Here is an 18772-nt window from a genome sequence, read left to right on the forward strand (position 1 = left end):
TTTATATTATCTCAAATATATTTTTATAGATTGTATTTTTTTTAGTGATTGCATGATGTCATTATTTTTTAGGTCAATACCGATTGGCTGAAAATAGTCACTTAACTGACAACAGCTGATATATATTCATATGCACAAACAGGGAGGAAAGTCTTTTTTTAGTTTTGTTCTGATGAAGTCCCTTATCATACAAGTTACACAAGTGCTGTTTTGAGAAAAAGTACTTAACATTCCAAGTCGTTAAAGGTGTTTGAATTTTTATCAGGGTTGTGGTTCTGTACGGTTTGCTACCAAAAAACATTCTTCTTCATCTGATTACTGTTTTTTGTTACAGTGGTGGAGTGTTCCCTTTCTTGACATATGAGAATGCCTGGAAGTCTGCAAATGGGCTATTCTAGGGACTAGGCTTTTTGTGAATACTTTTAGAGCTGTGGACAACCCAAATGGTAAAAATAGAAAACTGATAATGTGACCATGACACCGTTATTCTGAGAAAGATCTAAAACTCGTCTCCAAACCAAGTTCTTTCTTTGGTATCAGAAACAATCTGAAATAAATGCCTTTGTAACCTAAATGTACTGATCTGCTATTTCTAGGGTTAGCATGTGATTGCAAATGGAAAGATTGAAGTCTTACATATGAGAGCAACTTAGAGATACAGTGGCAGGAGTGGAGGGGCGGAGGAGAGTGCATGTATAGTCATTCTAAATGTGGATTGTCCTCTTTTCTGAGAAGACCCCTGTGTTCTGTTAATGATTTTGTAAATAACCCTGTGTTTTGTTAATGTTGATCCCCCATCTCTTCTATGTGCCCCGTTTGCCAGAAGTAGGCAGGGACTGTTTAGATAGTTTTCTGAAGCAAAAAGAGGACTTTTCATGGGACACCTGAAAAAGTTTAACTCCCTGAACTAATTTCCCTCTCATCATATTATGTAAGTAAGTGAGTAGCAGAAGGACCAATCAGAACTTCTTTATCTAAAGCAAAGTTCAAAATCTCAGACTTAACTTCATCTGAGAACCTTTGGTTATGCACCCATGCATAACTCCTTAATACAGTAGCAGAAGCTCTAGACAGTATCAGTACAGTCATACACACACTTCAGGGCATATTTAGAGACTTGATGACTATTAGAAATAATGAGGTTTAAAAAGGATGTATTCCCTGAAGGCAGAATACTAGACTATTCCCTTAAAGTTTCAACACAATGTAACAAACTTCCACATATGACCCTCGTGGTAATTTAGAAATTCTAAAAGCAAAAGTGGTTGAAGTAAAAATTCTCTTCCCAACATCATACTATTTTTTTTTATCCCCCGGAGAGGGGTTAGGAGTCATCAAAAGCCTATTGTCAGCTGATATTTGAGACCGAAATGACTGAGGATCTGACCAAAGGTGAGAAAACAAGAATGTTCTAGTCTGTGAATCTCTATAAAGTTTATCTACCTTTCTTAGGACTGAATACTGGAAATCAGGGTTACTGCACCCAGCACTAAAGACATCCTCCAAGGCTGGCAAAATAGGTGGACTATGAGTAACATGTGGGACCCTCTCCTGTATTAACTCACAGTATTGCCTTATTTACAAACTTATTTTTTTAAAAATGAATGTAAAAATACTGATATATATATATATATATATATATATATATATATATATATATATCATGTGTTTGCATTTCTGCTCTCTCTCTCTAACATTCTTGTATAACTGATTTTGACCATAATTTTTACTCAAATGTTTGATTCTCTGTAAACTGTTTGTGGGTTTTTTTGGAGATTTTTCTCCTCGGGTCTCCACTGAAAATGGGCCACAAGCTCAGCTGGACCAACCCGGTTAAAACATGTCAATAAATAAAATTAATAAACTTCAGGGGGAATCTCTACTTGTGCCCACAAAAAAAAAAATATTCATCCTGGAAAAAGACTCAGAATAAGAAAATTCCTCCAACAGAGATGGGACATATGTGCTTTCTAAGAATTAGAGTCCCAGCTTTGGAAATCCATAAGCAGAGGGAACTCTGTCTCTATTCATGCGTCAATGTCAAATTATAATGGCTGACTACCTTCAAAATTTTCTACATCACAATAGTGCTTAATTAAGGAATTTTGAATTCCAAGAGCAACTACCTGTAATAAATCTTCACTGAGATCATCATCTTTATGTACCACAAGTATATCCTAAGATATACCACATATAAACTTTTGTTTCTTTTTCCTAGGTAAAGTATCCCTGGAAGAAGATCAACTAGGGGATGACTACTTTTTATCCTGGGCATGAGGTCTCTTTCCCTGGCTACTCGAAGAAGAATCTCTCGAAGCATCTCCTAGACCCAAAAGGTAGATGTTTCTTCTATGCCCTTATCAGATACTGGAACAGCTGCTGAGGCTGTGTCTAACCACAGATTCATGATGACAGAAGAAGCAACACCAGAGAAACTCCAAGAAACTAGCAGAGGAGGTCAAGAACAGATGGCCACTACAGGATCTACACAACCAAAGGTTGAGGCACTGATTGAGCCTGCAGTGACTGCAAGGACTTGCTTTTAGTAAAAAAAAAAAATTTTTTTTTTTTTTTAGGTACAGCAGGAGAACCACCAGCAGGGCTGGAGCTTGAGTATTCAAGCTTTGAACACGGAAGAAGCCTAATCGCTGGCGAGTGGTACTGGAAAGAGTCGGCTGGAATGTAAGTTATCACAAAGAGTTCACAAGCAGCGCACACACACAGTTACACTTCCCTAAACAGTACCAAAACCAAGGGAGGCACAGAAGTAGTACATAAAATCACTGTTTGAACAGTAGCTCCTTTCCCTGCATTTTTGTGACAGAAAATAAATGCTCAGGTAAGTTGAAGATATAGTCATTCTAAATGTGGAGATAGTCCCCTTTTCTGAGAAACAGGCACTACAAACAATGTCTGAAGTTTTAACACTCCCTTTAAGTAAAGTACGAACATCTAAACTCAAATGTTGCAAAAGCAGCACACTTTTAACATGTAACAGCATCCCCAAGATTCATAGATTCATAGAGCATCTAAACTCAAACGTTGCAAAAGCAGCACACTTTTAACATGAAACAACATCCCTAAGAAAAGAAATAAACCTCTAACTCTAGTAAGGTGGTTCCTGAAAGGAAGCTAATGAAATATAAGCAAATGCTATCTTTATCAGAGAAAAAATGCCAGACTTAGTAAAAATTAGAAAAAAAAAATGCCCTGATCTAGAAAATGAAAGGGAACTTATCTGCCAGAAATGAAGCTGTAGACCAATCACTGCTCTTGAGAAGCTTGTTGGCTGCTTCCTGTGAGGAGGCAAGTACTAAAGTCATTTCATTCTGGCTGCTGTTTATTTGATTGGCACTGGCCAATCAGCAGCCACATGGAAGAAATGGGAGGGGGACAGTGCTTTAGATGCAGGCTGGCTGTTGCTTCCTATGCAGGGAAAAATCACATAGCCAAAGGCTACTACAACAGTGGGAATGATGAACATCTCTGAATGACTAGAACCATTTAATTAAGTGCCCTTACAGTCAAAGTAGTCAACATACAAGCCTTTACCAGCATATCTGAACAACATCCTAATCATTGCTGTCAACCTCTGGATGTCGTGTCAACTGTCGCGTCACCATCTCTCTCTCTCTATTCAATGCCACTGTCCTGCCATCATTGTCGTCAACCCCTGGATGTCGTGTCAACTGTCGCCATCTCTCTCTCTATTCAATGCCACTGTCCTGCCATCATCGTCCTCAACCCCTGGATGTCGTGTCAACTGTCGCCATCTCTCTCTCTATTCAATGCCACTGTCCTGCCATCATCATCCTCAACCCCTGGATGTCATGTCAACCGTCGCGCTCTCTCTATTCAATGCCACTGTCCTGCCTTCATTGTCGTCAACCCCTGGATGACGTGTCAACTGTCACCATCTCTCTCTCTATTCAATGCCACTATCCTGCCATCATCGTCCTCAACCCCTGGATGTCGTGTCAACTGTCGCCATCTCTCTCTCTATTCAATGCCACTGTCCTGCCTTCATCGTCGTCAATCCCTGGATGTCGTGTCAACTGTCGCCATCTTTCTCTCTATTCAATGCCACTATCTTGCCATCATCGTCCTCAACCCCTGGATGTCGTGTCAACTGTCGCCATCTCTCTCTCTATTCAATGCCACTGTCCTGCCATCATCGTCCTCAACCCCTGGATGTCGTGTCAACTGTCGCCATCTCTCTCTCTATTCAATGCCACTATCTTGCCATCATCGTCCTCAACCCCTGGATGTCGTGTCAACTGTCGCCATCTCTCTCTCTATTCAATGCCACTGTCCTGCCATCATCGTCCTCAACCCCTGGATGTCGTGTCAACTGTTGCGTCGCCATCTCTCTCTCTATTCAATGCCACTGTCCTGCCTTCATCGTCGTCAATCCCTGGATGACGTGTCAACTGTCGCGTCACCATCTCTCTCTATTCAATGCCACTGTCCTGCCATCATCGTCGTCAACCCCTGGATGTCGTGTCAACTGTCGCTATCTCTCTCTCTATTCAATGCCACTATCCTGCCTTCATCGTCGTCAACCCCTGGATGTCGTGTCACCTGTCGCCATCTCTCTCTCTATTCAATGCCACTGTCCTGCCTTACTTGACAGTCATGCCTGATTGTCGCAGATCTTCTCTCTCACACTCCATCCATCTGTTTGCTGGAATCCCTCATTCCCTCTTGCAATCTTCCTGCCTGTCCCAAATCTTCAGCAGATTGTCTTCTGCTTTTCTGCACATGTGCCCAATCCACCGTAATCTGTCTTTCATTGACCTTTTTCTGCAATTGGAGCTACTTTGGCTTCTGCTCTTATATCCTCATTTCTTCATCTGTCCCACACTGTGCATCCTACCACCCTTCTCAGGCACTTCATCTCTATCACCTCTAGCTTCCTGAGCTGCTCTGCCTTCACTGCCCAGGTTTCTGTACCATACAGTAGAACTGGTCACACCACTGTCTTGTACACCTTACTTTTCAGCTTCTTTGTCTTTCTTCTGTCATAGACTACAGTGATACTCTATGCCAGCTGGCTGCAGCCCCTGTGATTCTGGCTTTGTCCTCTTCATTCAGACTTCCCTTCTCCTCAACCACCCATCCCACATACCAGATACTTGAAGCTGTTAACCTGCTCCACTATTTTCCCTTCTGTCTCAGTTCTCATCTTTTTCTTATTTCCTTAGGGTACTGCCATTACAAAGTACAGTTTTGTACCTACCATAAATGTAGATGTTCGAAGATCCACATTGCTGCAGTCCTTACACTTGGGTAGTCCGCTGTCCTCGGTCGGCCCAAATATCAAAGTATTAGGCTGACGTCGGTCAAGGCGCTTAAGACTGACATCAGGACGTCAGGGTACAAATGCGCATGACCGACGTCATATCCTCAGTCTTTTCTTGCCCCAGATGTCAGAAGACCCTAAAAAGAAAGGTCAAAACCAAAAGACAGCAAAAAACAACCAACCACCCTTGTACTAATCATATGTACAATATATACAATATCCACAATATGTACAACCCAAACCACACAACCGCCTCTAACTACAGAGGGGAAGGAGGGAGATTGGACTGCAGCAATGTGGATCTTGAACATCTACATTTATGGTAGGTACAAAACTGTACTATGTTCTTCATCTCACATTGCTGCAGTCCTTACACTTGGGTAGAATCCCAAAGCAGAGGTAAGGGAGGATGGCAAAACTATAAAGCAGTAGGCGCTGCCAAAATGCCCTGTAAAATTGCAGTGGCAAAACCAGCCCTAGATTTAGAGTAAAGTGGAAGGTGGTAATGCTTAGAGAAAGTATGCACTGAACTCCAAGTAGCTGCCTCCAAAATATCTTTAGTTGCCACCTCCTTAAAAAGCTGTAGAAGTGGCAGTAGCCCTAGTGGAATGAGGCCTAATCCCAGCTGGAATCTCCTTACCATGATGGGAATAACAGAAAGCAATACAAAACCCAATCCACATAGAAATAGTTTGTTTTGACACAGGCTTGCCCTGAGAACCCAAAGCAAATGAAACAAATAACTGCTGAGACTGCCTGAACCCTTTAGTTCTGCTCAAATAATATCGCAACTACCTGTGTATATCCAAAGTGTGCAAAATCTTTTCCCCTTTATTTTGGGGTTTGCATAAAAGTAGGCAAATGAATAGTTTGGTTTAAAGCCACACTAGAAACCACTTTAGGCATAAAGGAAGGATTAGTACGCAAAGATACCCTATCCTTATGGAAAATTAAGAAAGGCTCAACCGCCATAAGGGCCTGTAATTCAGAAACCCTTCTACAGAGGCAATGGCCAACAAAAAGCAGTCTTCCATGATAAATATTTCAACTCAGCAGTAGCTGCAGGCTCAAAAGGTTGTAGAGTGAGTTTCTCCAACACAAAATTGAGATCCCAAGCAGGAGTAGGAGCTCTCGTGGGGGTCTTATATTCTTGCCCCTCTAAGGAATTGCTTAAACAAAGGATGAGAAAACAATGGTGGGTCACAGTCATAGTGAGCAGAAATTGCTGCAGCATGAACCTTAATAGAAGAGAAGGACAAACCTTTGTCCAGTAACTCAGTAAGATATTGAAGAGCCACACTTAAATTAGGCTTAGAAACATCAAATTCCTTTGCTGTACTCCAAAATAAAAATCTCTTCCATTTATCTGCGTACACTTTCCTTGTACTAGGCCTTCTAGCCTCAAAATAACATTCAAAACTTGCTGTGGAAGCTGAGACCCTCAGGGTTTAAAACAGAATATGCCAGGCTGTTAGGTGAAGAGAGTGAAGTTTTACATTGAGTAAATGACTGTTCTCCTGAGACAGCAGGTGTGGAATCGAAGGCAAAGGCCATGGAGGCTCCGTGCCAGACTTCTCAGTAATGGGTACCAGTGCTGTCGAGGCCAATCTGGAGCTATTAAAATCATCTTTGGCTTGCCCTGTCTGACCTTCAGGAGTACCTTTGGGAGGAGAGGCAGAGGTGGAAAGGCATACACATGAAGATTGCTCCAATTGAATGAAAGAGCATCCACTTTCCAAGCTGTGAGATGAAACCTTTTTGTGCAAAACTTTGGCAGCTGGTAGTTTAGTGGAGAAGCTAACAGATCTATGTCTGGAGTTCCCCATAACACTGTCAATTTCTGAAATACATGAGGATCCAATTTCCACTCGTGGGGATCCATAATTTGTCTGCTCAACACATCTGCTAAGGAGTTCTGTGCTCCCGGCAGAAACCTTGCCTGAAGATTTAGCTGTAAACTGAGAGCAGTCTCCCACAAAATCATTGCTTGTCTGCATAGAGGATAAGAATGTGTTCCCCCTTGCTTGTTGATGTACCACATGACAGTTGTGTTGTCTGTTAGAACCAACACCTGCCCTGGAAGAAGTAAATCCTTGAAAGCTATTAATGCAAATTGGACTGCTAACATCTCCTTCAAGTTGATATGTAGATGTTGAAGTCTGGCAGGCCACGTGTCTTGTACCCACTTTCCATTTAGATGAGCTCCCCAAGCTTTGTCTGAGGCATCTGTCGTTAGAATCTGACTCGCCTCTGGCGGGTCACAGAGAGTCCCTTGTTTAGGTGACAGTCCTGAGCCCACCACAAAATTCCTTTTGAATGCAAGGTATTATCTGAATGACAGTGTCCATATCTTGGCAGTGCTGTGTCCATACATTTTGAGATACCATTGTAGCTTCCTCATATGCAGTTTGGCATTGGGAAGCACCAGAATACAAGATGCCATGAACCCCAAGGCTTGAAGGACTGTCCTTGCAGTCAGCCTGGACTGATGAGACAATTGATGGAAGTAAAGAAAGATTCTTTTGTTTGTCCGGGGTCAAAAGGCCATCTGGGATGCTGTATTCAGTCTCACACCCAGAAAGCACATGTCCTGAGAGGGTACTAGACTGGACTTTATTTCGTTCACAGAATACCCCAGGCATCTTAGCACTGCTATCACATATTGTAAATGATGAAGAAGTTCGTCCTTTCCTTGGGCCAGAATCAGGCAATCATCCAAATAAGGATAGATCTGTATTCCTCTTAGCCTGAAGAAAGCTATCACTGGAGCCAGAACCTTCATGAACACTCTGGGCGCAGTAGATAAGCCAAAGGGCAATGCAGAGAACTGATAATGAGAAGTCCCAGCCCGCAAACGCAGATACTTCCTGCAACTTAGCCTGATAGGAACATGAAGGTAAGCCTCCTTGAGATCCAGAGTCACCATCCAGTGATCTTTGCCCAGCAGAGGTAAAAGCTGTTGTAACGTCAACATTTTGAACTTGGGAATGTCCAGATAAGTGTTGAGGATAGATAAATCCAAAATTGGTCTCCACGTGTTCCCCATCTTTGGTAATAGGAACAGGCGAGAATAAAATCCTAGGCCCACTTCTGGCATAGGGACCGGTTGTATGGCCCCTATTTGGAGCAGCAGAGAAATTTGTTTGTGAGCCTCTAGTCTTTGCTGAGGAGGAGCGTCCGGCATGCCTTTGAAAGGAGGCAAGGTATGGAAATAAAACCTGTAACCTTGGTGTATGATATCCAATACCCATCTGTCTTGGGTAATCAAACTCCAATTTTCCTTGAAGAGTGCCAACCTTCCTCCCAAAGGTGCTGCCAGGCAAGAAGGATCTGGCAGCTGAAAAGGTAGGTCATTGGGCCTGTTTACGAAAGGACTGGCCCCTGCCCTCACCCGAAGATTGTGCAGGAGAACTCCCTGTTCTAGGTCTGAAGGAGCTCTGAGCTCTGCCCTACCACGTCTAGATCTACCCTAGACTGTGAATCATAAGAAGGGTAAGTCCACCCCTTAGCAGGCCAATTCCTACTAACTAGGCTGAACTTGCAAAAAATCTTTAACAGCCTGCATAGACTTAGCCTTGTCCTCCATTTTCTTCAAGACTGACTCCACAGGTGAACCAAACAACACATCAGACTGTAAAGGAGCATCCAAAATCCTTGTCTTAACATGGTCAGATAAATTCTGATCCCTCAGCCAGGCGTGGCTGCGAAGAACTGACCCAGTGGCAGCCACCCTAGACGAGGCCTGTACAGCATCAAAACCACATTGTAAAGAATGCTTACCCACCTGTTCAGAGACATGTACCAAATCTTGTAATTCTTTACACTCAATGCCTTCCGCCAGAGCATCTACCTTAGACTTCAATTGAGAAAGAAGATAGTTTTGATATTTCAACATGTGAAACTGGCAATTCAAAGCCCTCATAGCTAAGGTGGAAGAAGTATAGACTTTCTTTCCCCATCTATCCAAAGCTCTGGCCTCTTTATCTGGAGGAACGAGATTTTTTACAACAGAGGCCTTGACACCCTTAGGTCCCTGACTAACAGTTTCTGGGTCCCCTAGGACTCTTATAAAGATATTTATGAGCCTCAGGCACCCTGTAATACCTATCCGGTTTAACAGGAGCAGAAGGCAAAGAATCAGGATTAAGTGAAGCCTCTGCAAACACATCTTCCACAACATCCAGAACAGGTGGTATAGCCAAAGGCCTATGCTGGGGTAAAGCAAAATTCCTAAGCCTTTTCCTGGAATCAGAAGTCCTGACCTTCCCACTTAAAATGTTCCCTCATGGAATGAAGAGTCTCTGAAAAGAAAAATCCTCTGGAGGAGAAGCAGAAGGAGTCGAATCATCTGCATCAGAATCAGAATAAGGAGAGTACTCCTGCAAGTCTTCAGCCGAAGACTCTGAAACATCTGAAGCCTGCTCAAAACTCCCCAACTCTGGTTCCACCCTAGGCCTCTTATCAGGAGGGGGCAAAGAACCTCTAATCAAAGTAATTAAATCTTCTGCCATTTTAAGCATGTGCTTCTTGGGCACAGATCCTGAAGAACTAGGAGTGACACCAACAGAAGCTAAACCTGGCCTGCCTCTGGGAGAAGCCTTGGAAACAGAAGGAGAGGGCCTAACCACCCTAGGAAGGGAGGGTACAGTAAGCTGAGAAGCCCCTTCAGCCTGACCTGCCTCCTGAGAGGCCACATGCTGCAATATCAAAGTCTCCCCCTGGGACTGCAGAGAAGCCTGCGGCGGAACCACGGTTCCACTGGCGCCTCTAAAGAACCGGCGTCGATGCGGACGACTCTTCTTGCCTGGGTTTAGCTGCTTTGTCTTTGCACTTCTTGAAGGCGTCGGAGCATCCGACAGCATCTTATAATTGCACCGCTTCCGAAGACCAACCTGGCACAATCTAACTAACCAATGCGCTTATTGAACCTAGCACAAAGCGACACCCAACAACGTCGTGCTCAGGCCCCAAACAAGGAATACACAAAGTATGATAATCTCTATGCGGTATCTGTTTCCCACAAAATACAGTTATTCACTTTTCTGACATCCGGTAAACCACTGAGGCAAGAAAAACTAAAATATTCCCTAGCGAGTGCCAGCCAACTTTGACTCGGTCTGAAACTCCGAATTCGAAAAATTTCAGAGCGCTGCGGCACTTGCCACGCTGCTTCTACATCGGACCATGCGGCAACAAAGACTGAGGATATGACGTCGGTCATGCGCATTTGTACCCTGACGTCCTGATGTCAGTCTTAAGCGCCTTGACCGACGTCAGCCTAATACTTTGATATTCGGGCCGACCGAGGACAGCGGACTACCCAAGTGTAAGGACTGCAGCAATGTGAGATGAAGAACATCTGTCTTATCTGTACTCAGTTTCATCTCATGTGCCTTCAGTTTTATATTACATTCCCCTATCCTTTGCTGAGGTTCTTGCCCAAAGTCTGCCTGTAATGTCACATCACCTGCGTACAGCAACTTTGCTGATTTGCCCTCTCTGACCTGTTTGCTAATGTAGTCGATAACCAGTATGAACAAGCAGTGGGCTAAAAACTGAACACTGATGCACTCACTCCCACTGGGAGCCCCTCTGTGAGAATGACCACTGTTTGTATTTGAGTCATTGGGTCCTTGTACACAGCTTGCTCCAATTTTACCAGTGGTTCTGGGATTTTGAACTGCCACAGGTCTGCCCAAATCAGCTTTCTTGGGACCTTGTCATATGCTTTTTCCAAATCTAGGAATGCCCAGTTGGAGTCTTTCCTTATTTCTAGCTTCTTAAGTATCTGTCTCTCTGCAAACATTGTGCCAGTTGTACTACATACTGATCCGAATCTGAATTGCTCATCTCTCATCTTACTTTCTACTACTCTGTGTATTCATTTATTAATCATCCCCTCCAGAACTTTCATGCAGTGTGACAGGAGTCTGATACCTTTGCACTGCGCACAGTTGTAAATATTCTCTTTATTCTTGAACACTTGCACTGTTATGCTTATTCTCCAGTTATCTGGGATCTCCACACTACTATGACTAGCCTCAGCTGACATTTCTCCCAGATCTCACCCAGCATCTTTATCATACCTGCTGTGACCTCATCTGAGCCTACTGCTTTCTCTGACTTCATTTGCCTTAGTGCTGTTCTTACTTCTTCTAGGGTGGGCTCCTCTTCTTTCATTGTAGGCTGTGTTTGAGGCAGTATGGCTTCTGTGGGGTTTTTTTTTCATTCAGAAGTTGCTGGAAGTACTCTTTCCATTTGCATTTGATGTCCTGTGGACCAGTGAGTAGGGTGTTGCTGGTATCCATTATGAAGGGTGTCTGACAATCTTCTGTATCCGTCTGTCTCCACCTTGCAACCTGATACAGTTTCTTAGTGCCATCATTTTCCAGAAGCTGGTAGAGTGCCTCTGATGCCTTTTCTTTGCTACTGCAACTCCTTTCTTAGCCAGCCAGTATTCCTTCCTAGCTTGGTCTGTCTTTTCAATCTCCACTTTTTCCTGCATACATTTTTTATGACTTCTTGGGCTTCTGAATTTCACCACCTCTCTTCCTTATGTATCTTATTTCCATACCTAGCTCGGCCACATATCTGTGCTGGAGTCCTTAAACATGCTGTTTTGAGGAGCTGCCATTCTTCAACTCTACCCATTTCCTCTTGTTCTTGAGGTGCTAGAGCCCCAAGTAATTCCTTGAACTGATATGTTTTCTCTGCAGTCAACTTCCAGGTCTTCAGCCTGGTCTCTGTTTACCTTAAAGCCTTCTCTGACAACTGCTTGTAGATGACTGTGGCAACCAGGAGTTTATACTATTTCACTGCGGATGACTCTGCACTCGTTGGTTGTACCCCAGTGCCCTTTCCTTACTAGGATAAAGTCTACCTGAGTTGCATGTTGGCCACTCTTGTATGTGATCTTTCACTGTCTCTGAACCATGTGTTTGCTACTTTCAAGCCACTTGCCAGACAGAAATCTAGAATGGGCTCTCCTTTATTCCTCTTGCCCCACTTAAACGGAACTAAGTAGTAGTTCTTATACCCTGTTCTGTCTGTCCCAATATGTACATTTGAGTCACTTATTAACAGTAGAAATCATGCTGTCATGCTTTATCTAGTAGGCCCTCCTGCAGCTGCTGTTTGAATGCGCTCTTCTCCTCACTATAACAACCCTGCTGTGTGACACAGGGTGCGCTCTTCTCCTCACTATAACAACCCTGCTGTGTGACACAGGGTGCGCTCTTCTCCTCACTATAACAACCCTGCTGTGTGACACAGGGCTTCTCCTCACTATAACAACCCTGCCGTGTGACACAGGGTGCGCTCTTCTCCTCACTATAACAACCCTGCCGTGTGACACAGGGTGCGCTCTTCTCCTCACTATAACAACCCTGCTGTGTGACACAGGGTGCGCTCTTCTCCTCACTATAACAACCCTGCTGTGTGACACAGGGTGCGCTCTTCTCCTCACTATAACAACCCTGCCGTGTGACACAGGGTGCGCTCTTCTCCTCACTATAACAACCCTGCCGTGTGACACAGGGTGCGCTCTTCTCCTCACTATAACAACCCTGCCGTGTGACACAGGGTGCGCTCTTCTCCTCACTATAACAACCCTGCCGTGTGACACAGGGTGCGCTCTTCTCCTCACTATAACAACCCTGCCGTGTGACACAGGGTCAGCTCTTCTCCTCACTATAACAACCCTGCCGTGTGACACAGGGTGCGCTCTTCTCCTCACTATAACAACCCTGCCGTGTGACACAGGGTGCGCTCTTCTCCTCACTATAACAACCCTGCCGTGTGACACAGGGTGCGCTCTTCTCCTCACTATAACAACCCTGCTGTGTGACAAAGGGTGCGCTCTTCTTCTCACTATAACAACCCTGCCGTGTGACACAGGGTGCGCTCTTCTCCTCACTATAACAACCCTGCCGTGTGACACAGGGTGCGCTCTTCTCCTCACTATAACAACCCTGCCGTGTGACACAGGGTGCGCTCTTCTCATCACTATAACAACCCTGCTGTGTGACACAGGGTGCGCTCTTCTCCTCACTATAACAACCCTGCCGTGTGACACAGGGTGCGCTCTTCTCCTCACTATAACAACCCTGCCGTGTGACACAGGGTGCGCTCTTCTCCTCACTATAACAACCCTGCCGTGTGACACAGGGTATGACTTTGAATACTGCCCTATCATTAGGCTGGAATCTGATTGCCATGAGCCTATCACTAATTCTGATGACATTCCTCACTACCTTTTGAAACCTCTCCCTCAACACAATTCTCGCACCATTTTTAGTCTGTCCTCCTTTGGAGTAGTAAGACTCTGGATCCAAAGCCAAGTGGCTTTGCTGCACTGCCCTTCCATCATGTCTCCTGGATACATAGGATGGCCAGCCTCCACCTTACCATCACGTCATCCATTTCCAAGCTCCAAGCTCCATCCTGTCAGTGAACCTACACTGGGAATAGCAATTCTTAGTTCACATTTGGCAGGTTGACTGGTTTTACGTCCAGCTTTCACTCAACAGAGCTATTCCAGGTAACCCAAGCTGGGCAAATAGACACCAGCTGGCCAGTAGCTTACTTATCTAGGGCTGCTGGGCTTATGGCAGGCACACACTGCCAATAGGGGCACACACCCCTCCCACTGTTAGCATGGGTCCCTGGCACAGGTCAGAGTATGCCAGGTCCTCAATCCACTTACCACTGGCAAATACCAATGTCCATTTTGTGACATTAGTCAACATGAATGAATCACCTAGAGCCACATTTTAAACTGTTGAGTGGCTAGCCCTGCCACAGCTCTCATTCTGTGATCAATGTTCTCCTATACTGTGCTCCACATTAGATGCCCAAGGGGGGGTTGGTCTATACAACTCTTTCCTTTATAGGGCACCATGCACAGTCTATTCTTCTGCCCACAGCTCCATTCTTTGCCGAGTTCAAGATGGAAATACTCAGCATGTTTTTCAGAGGTGGGAAGAACCCCATAGTGATACAGGGAGAACACGCAAACTCCACACAGGCATTAGCTGGAGGTCAGGATCGAACCTTGTAACTTGTGTATGGGAGGCAAAGACCTTAACCATCATGCCAGTTGGCAAAGACTGCAGCATCCTAAATTCCCTAACAAAAGGACGTGAGACTAAAGGTATAGTGTACTTTGTTATGAAGAACAGACAAAAAGACGTCTCTGCATTGTGACTCTTACACAGATTATTTTAATCAACTTACGTTCTGTTTAGTCTGTTTGTCTGCATATCATGGTGTTGACAGTCACGTTTTATGACATCCTGGAAGGTTTGAAAAAAAGAAGGTGTAGTCCTCTGACTCCTGTAATTTCATCATGAGCTTATACATCTTGCTAGGAAAAAGAAGGGTTCTCCTCTTTCCCCTCAAAATCCTTTACCCATATAGTTTAGTTTCATCAAATATTATAACCTCTGGAAGGGAAACAGAGGATTGAGAAGATATATGCTCGTCCAGCCTATCGGGAAAATGAGGAGCTTCAACCTTCCCCACAGGCCTGTATTCCTCTTGCTCATGCAGTAGTGAGGGGGGCTTTTTTTTCCTTTTTCATCTTCCCCTCAGTCACCTTCATCAGGACAAGGGAGGGTTCCTGCTTTTTACATAAAGAACAGATCGACCAATAATGGTGTGACACTGGGACTGGACTAGGCTAGGACTCTGCTCAAGTTGCTTCTTGAACAGCTTTAATCTAGTCTTCAGCAAACAGTCTGTAATTAATAAAAAACAAAAAACAAAATAAATACAGACTGCACCGAGTGCTGTTTATTATAAAGCTCACAACAAGCTCCAAAATGCTAAGCGCTTTCACCATATATAAATCAATGGTTCTTCAGGGTAAAAGGAGCACTACATCACAAACACTTATAATAACTGAACATTCAAATGTACCTATCAGAAACCTTGATCAATTAAATATACCACTTAAACCCATACATTACAAATATAAAAAATAATAAATAAAACTAATGGTTAGACAAAATAAATCAGTCAAATTAATTCAACTTGTGTAGTCAATCCATTACATTCGTCTTATGACAAAACAACATTTTTTATATATACAATATTAAAAAAATTATTGAAATTGTCAAAATATATACAGTGCCTCCACAGAATTATTCACTCAAACAGTACATATAAATATTGTTTATATGGTGTCAAATGACCATAACTCTCTGTTTCAGCATTGGCATAATTGAAATGTGGTCATTAAGTCCCGGGAAAGATGTGGCATTAAGAATAACTTGCCATTTATATTCTAGGGACTCAGTTTTGACATTGTCATCACCCCCTCTTTCACTCTTCAGTACCCAATAAATCACAAAAAAGATAAACTTTTTAAAGTTAATATATCTAGTAAAGTGTACATACAGGGCGTTAGGAGTGTCTGTCTTTAATAGCCCTTAGATGTTCTGCAATCCTTTCTCTCAACCTACGGGTAGTTTTTCCTACATAAAAACCTGAGCATGTTGTGCATGTTGCCAAACAGACCACCATTTTAGAATTACAACATCATCTACCTGGGCAAGGGATTGTCCTACTGTACCCCCAAACTGTAACATAGGGTCCGTCATTAATGAATTTACAGTAGCTATATGCCCCGCATTTGTACATACGCGAGCATGTATATTCTTCCTTATGCCCTTCCAATAAGTTTTTAATATTTCTCCCTCTTGAAAATACTACACGTGGGTCTGGCCTAACTCATTTTTGACTTCAGTATCAAAGGACAAATCCCATGCTCAATAACCTGTGGTGTCTGATAGTTATACTTTAAAATAAATTCTCTAGAGTCAGAGGTCCCAATTATTTTGCCAAAGGTCACACCCATCCCATTCAAAATGGGTGTGAATGATGTATCCCTTTTGCCCATCATCTCATTTCTAACCACTATTAAGAGTTTCAAGGGGTAACCTCGGGCTCAAAACATTCCTATAAAGTTGTACATCTCTTCCTGATCGGTGTTGTTGTTACTGATCAATCGGGATAATCGAACCATCTGTCCTTTGATCAGACTCTTGTGTTGGAAAGAGGGATGGCAACTTGAAAAATGCAATAGTGAATTGCTATAGGTTTCCTTCCTATAAATGTTGCTTTCCAACCCTTCCATTGTCTTGGTAAGTTTCAAATCCAAGAAATCAATTGTTTCATTATTCCATTTAAAAGTGAGAGAGAGAAATGAAGTCGTGGAGTTGAGATAATCAACAAACCTTCTTGCTTCATCCTCACCCCCTCTCCATAACACTAATATGTCATCCAAAAAACGATTGTAAAGTACAATCCGTTCATAAAAGGATGACTGAAAGAGGAAGGTCTCCTCCCAATGGAGAAGTACCAAATTGGTGAAAATGGGTGCACATTTGGCACCCATTGCCACCCCAAAAATTTGGTGAAAGATCTCACCCTCAAAACTCAAATACTTGTTCTTCAGGATCAACTTCATAAAAGCAACCATAATATTTAACTTCGCACCATTTACCTGCTTACTTTTCAAGAGGCTTTCTCTAAAAGTCAAGGTTTCTGATAGGTACATTTGAATGTTAAATTATTGTGCGTTTGTGATGTAGTGCTCCTTTTACTCTGAAGAAGCCACTGATTTATATATGGTGAAAGCGCTTGGTATTTTGGAGCTTGTTGTGAGCTTTGTAATAAACAGCACTCTGTGCAGTCTGTATTTATTTTGGTTTTTGTTTTTTACTAGTTTATACCCTTTTGGGTAGTGTGTTGTATTCCAGTATTCTAGTCTATAATTAATAACTGGAGGAGAAAGGACAGCAGTGCTCATAGATGGGCTCTAAAGGCAAGACAACCTTACTGGGAACTACAAGTTTAGACATTTCAGTGACAATACACTCTGCACCTGGCTGAGCTAATTCTTGACATCTGCAAAATAATTCTTGTAGGACTGTGAAAATGTATCATTACTTTTATTTTATTTTTTTAACTATTATTTTTATACATCAAAACATGTTAACATACCTCTCAACTGTACAGATTTAGGCAGAATGTCCAGATTTTTGCCTCATATTTTTGGTCTGTTCCTCATAAAATTAGCATTTTTCAGGCAAATCACTGAGGAATGAAGTCCCTAAAGAAAGGGATACATTTGACTTTCAGGCTTCATACACTTCAGAAAATGTATAATACAAACTCAGCTATTTTAGCAATGTTCTAAGTTTGTAAGAGCAATATTTAAAATCTGTCCCTATTTTTGGGCCTTTGCCCCCTCACTATTTTAGGCTTTGTCCAGATTTCTTGTGCTGAGAGGTATCCATGTGAAATACCTAACAGTCATCTTTCAGAGCCCTGTTTTGGGAACCACTAAAGTGTAGGCAACCTCCTCTGTTGGGTTAACTGGGAATTTAGCTGTTTTACAGATAGAAACTACATCTTTAGACATCAAATGTTTTAAGACTTTTCTCTCCTTTCCTCACTAGCTCTCTCTCTCATCCATTGCTATAAAGTTACTTCTATTTAGAATAATCCTTATTTTCTTAAATCCTTGCTTGTAGATTTTACACATTTCTCTGTTGAATGCAATAAAACATCTTTCCAAAGCCTTAGTCTATGTATCCACATCCATTAGTAACCCCCTTTTCAGACTTTGTTTTTTGCACATGGGTCGAGGTGTCACATGAGCAGTAACCATCACCTAGAGTCAATGTGTCTATCACCACATGGCCACGCCCACCTTATTAAATTTTTGGCAAACACCATAACATTTGTGTTTATGCTCAGGTTCTATACAAAACAAGCACTGGATAGGATACCTTCAGATGCAATCTGTTTACAATAAGCACACTCTGATTGCCTCAGTAGGAGAAAACATACCCTTAACTTCAGGAAATGTCAAGACACCGATTCTTCTCTGTTTTCCCTAAGTTTCTGCATACAGATTAAATAAATATAAGTACAGCACTGGTGGTGTAGAGATAAAGCCCTGCCATTAGCAGTGAGGATACCTGACACCACTGGCTAGAAGAACAGGTATGCCAATCCTGGCAGTAAGGCAGGGTGACACACAACATGCATAACTAGAATCCCTTGAAAGAGGTGTGGGTATTGTACAGGGCATCCAAGAGGTGGACCTTTGACTCACCAAGATACAGCATGTAACTCACAGGGGGAGGGTTGTGACTACTCAAGGTTATGCAAGTAGACCATGCCCCCACCCACGACAGGGGGTTAGGGATTTAACACAAAATGCTCTCATGGGCAGGATGCTGGAAAAAGTACAAATATTCCCCAAAACTGCCTGAATTACAGCCCCTTGTTTATATGGGTGTCTCATGTCACTATTACAGTTCAGATGCATTGGGTTAATTTAGCAAGCAGATACTGGAGTAAGTGGATCGGAAGGAAGAGGAATAATGAGGCACAGCCTTTTTTCTTCTCCCAGATTGGGGGGGGAGGGTTGAGGGCATGTGGCCAGGAATGCAGACA

The 18772-nt window shown here is 43.0% G+C and overlaps 1 protein-coding gene across 1 annotated transcript in view; it reads right to left on the bottom strand.

Annotated features, from left to right (window-relative positions):
- The window catches only part of FANCE (FA complementation group E), a 797034-nt gene that overhangs the window by 90455 nt on the left and 687807 nt on the right, over window positions 1–18772 (bottom strand). The window lies entirely within an intron of this gene.

The sequence above is a fragment of the Protopterus annectens genome, chromosome 7.part0 (assembly GCF_019279795.1).
Source record: "Protopterus annectens isolate FY-2018-M chromosome 7.part0, PAN1.0, whole genome shotgun sequence".
In the NCBI taxonomy this organism is placed as follows: domain Eukaryota; kingdom Metazoa; phylum Chordata; order Ceratodontiformes; family Protopteridae; genus Protopterus; species Protopterus annectens.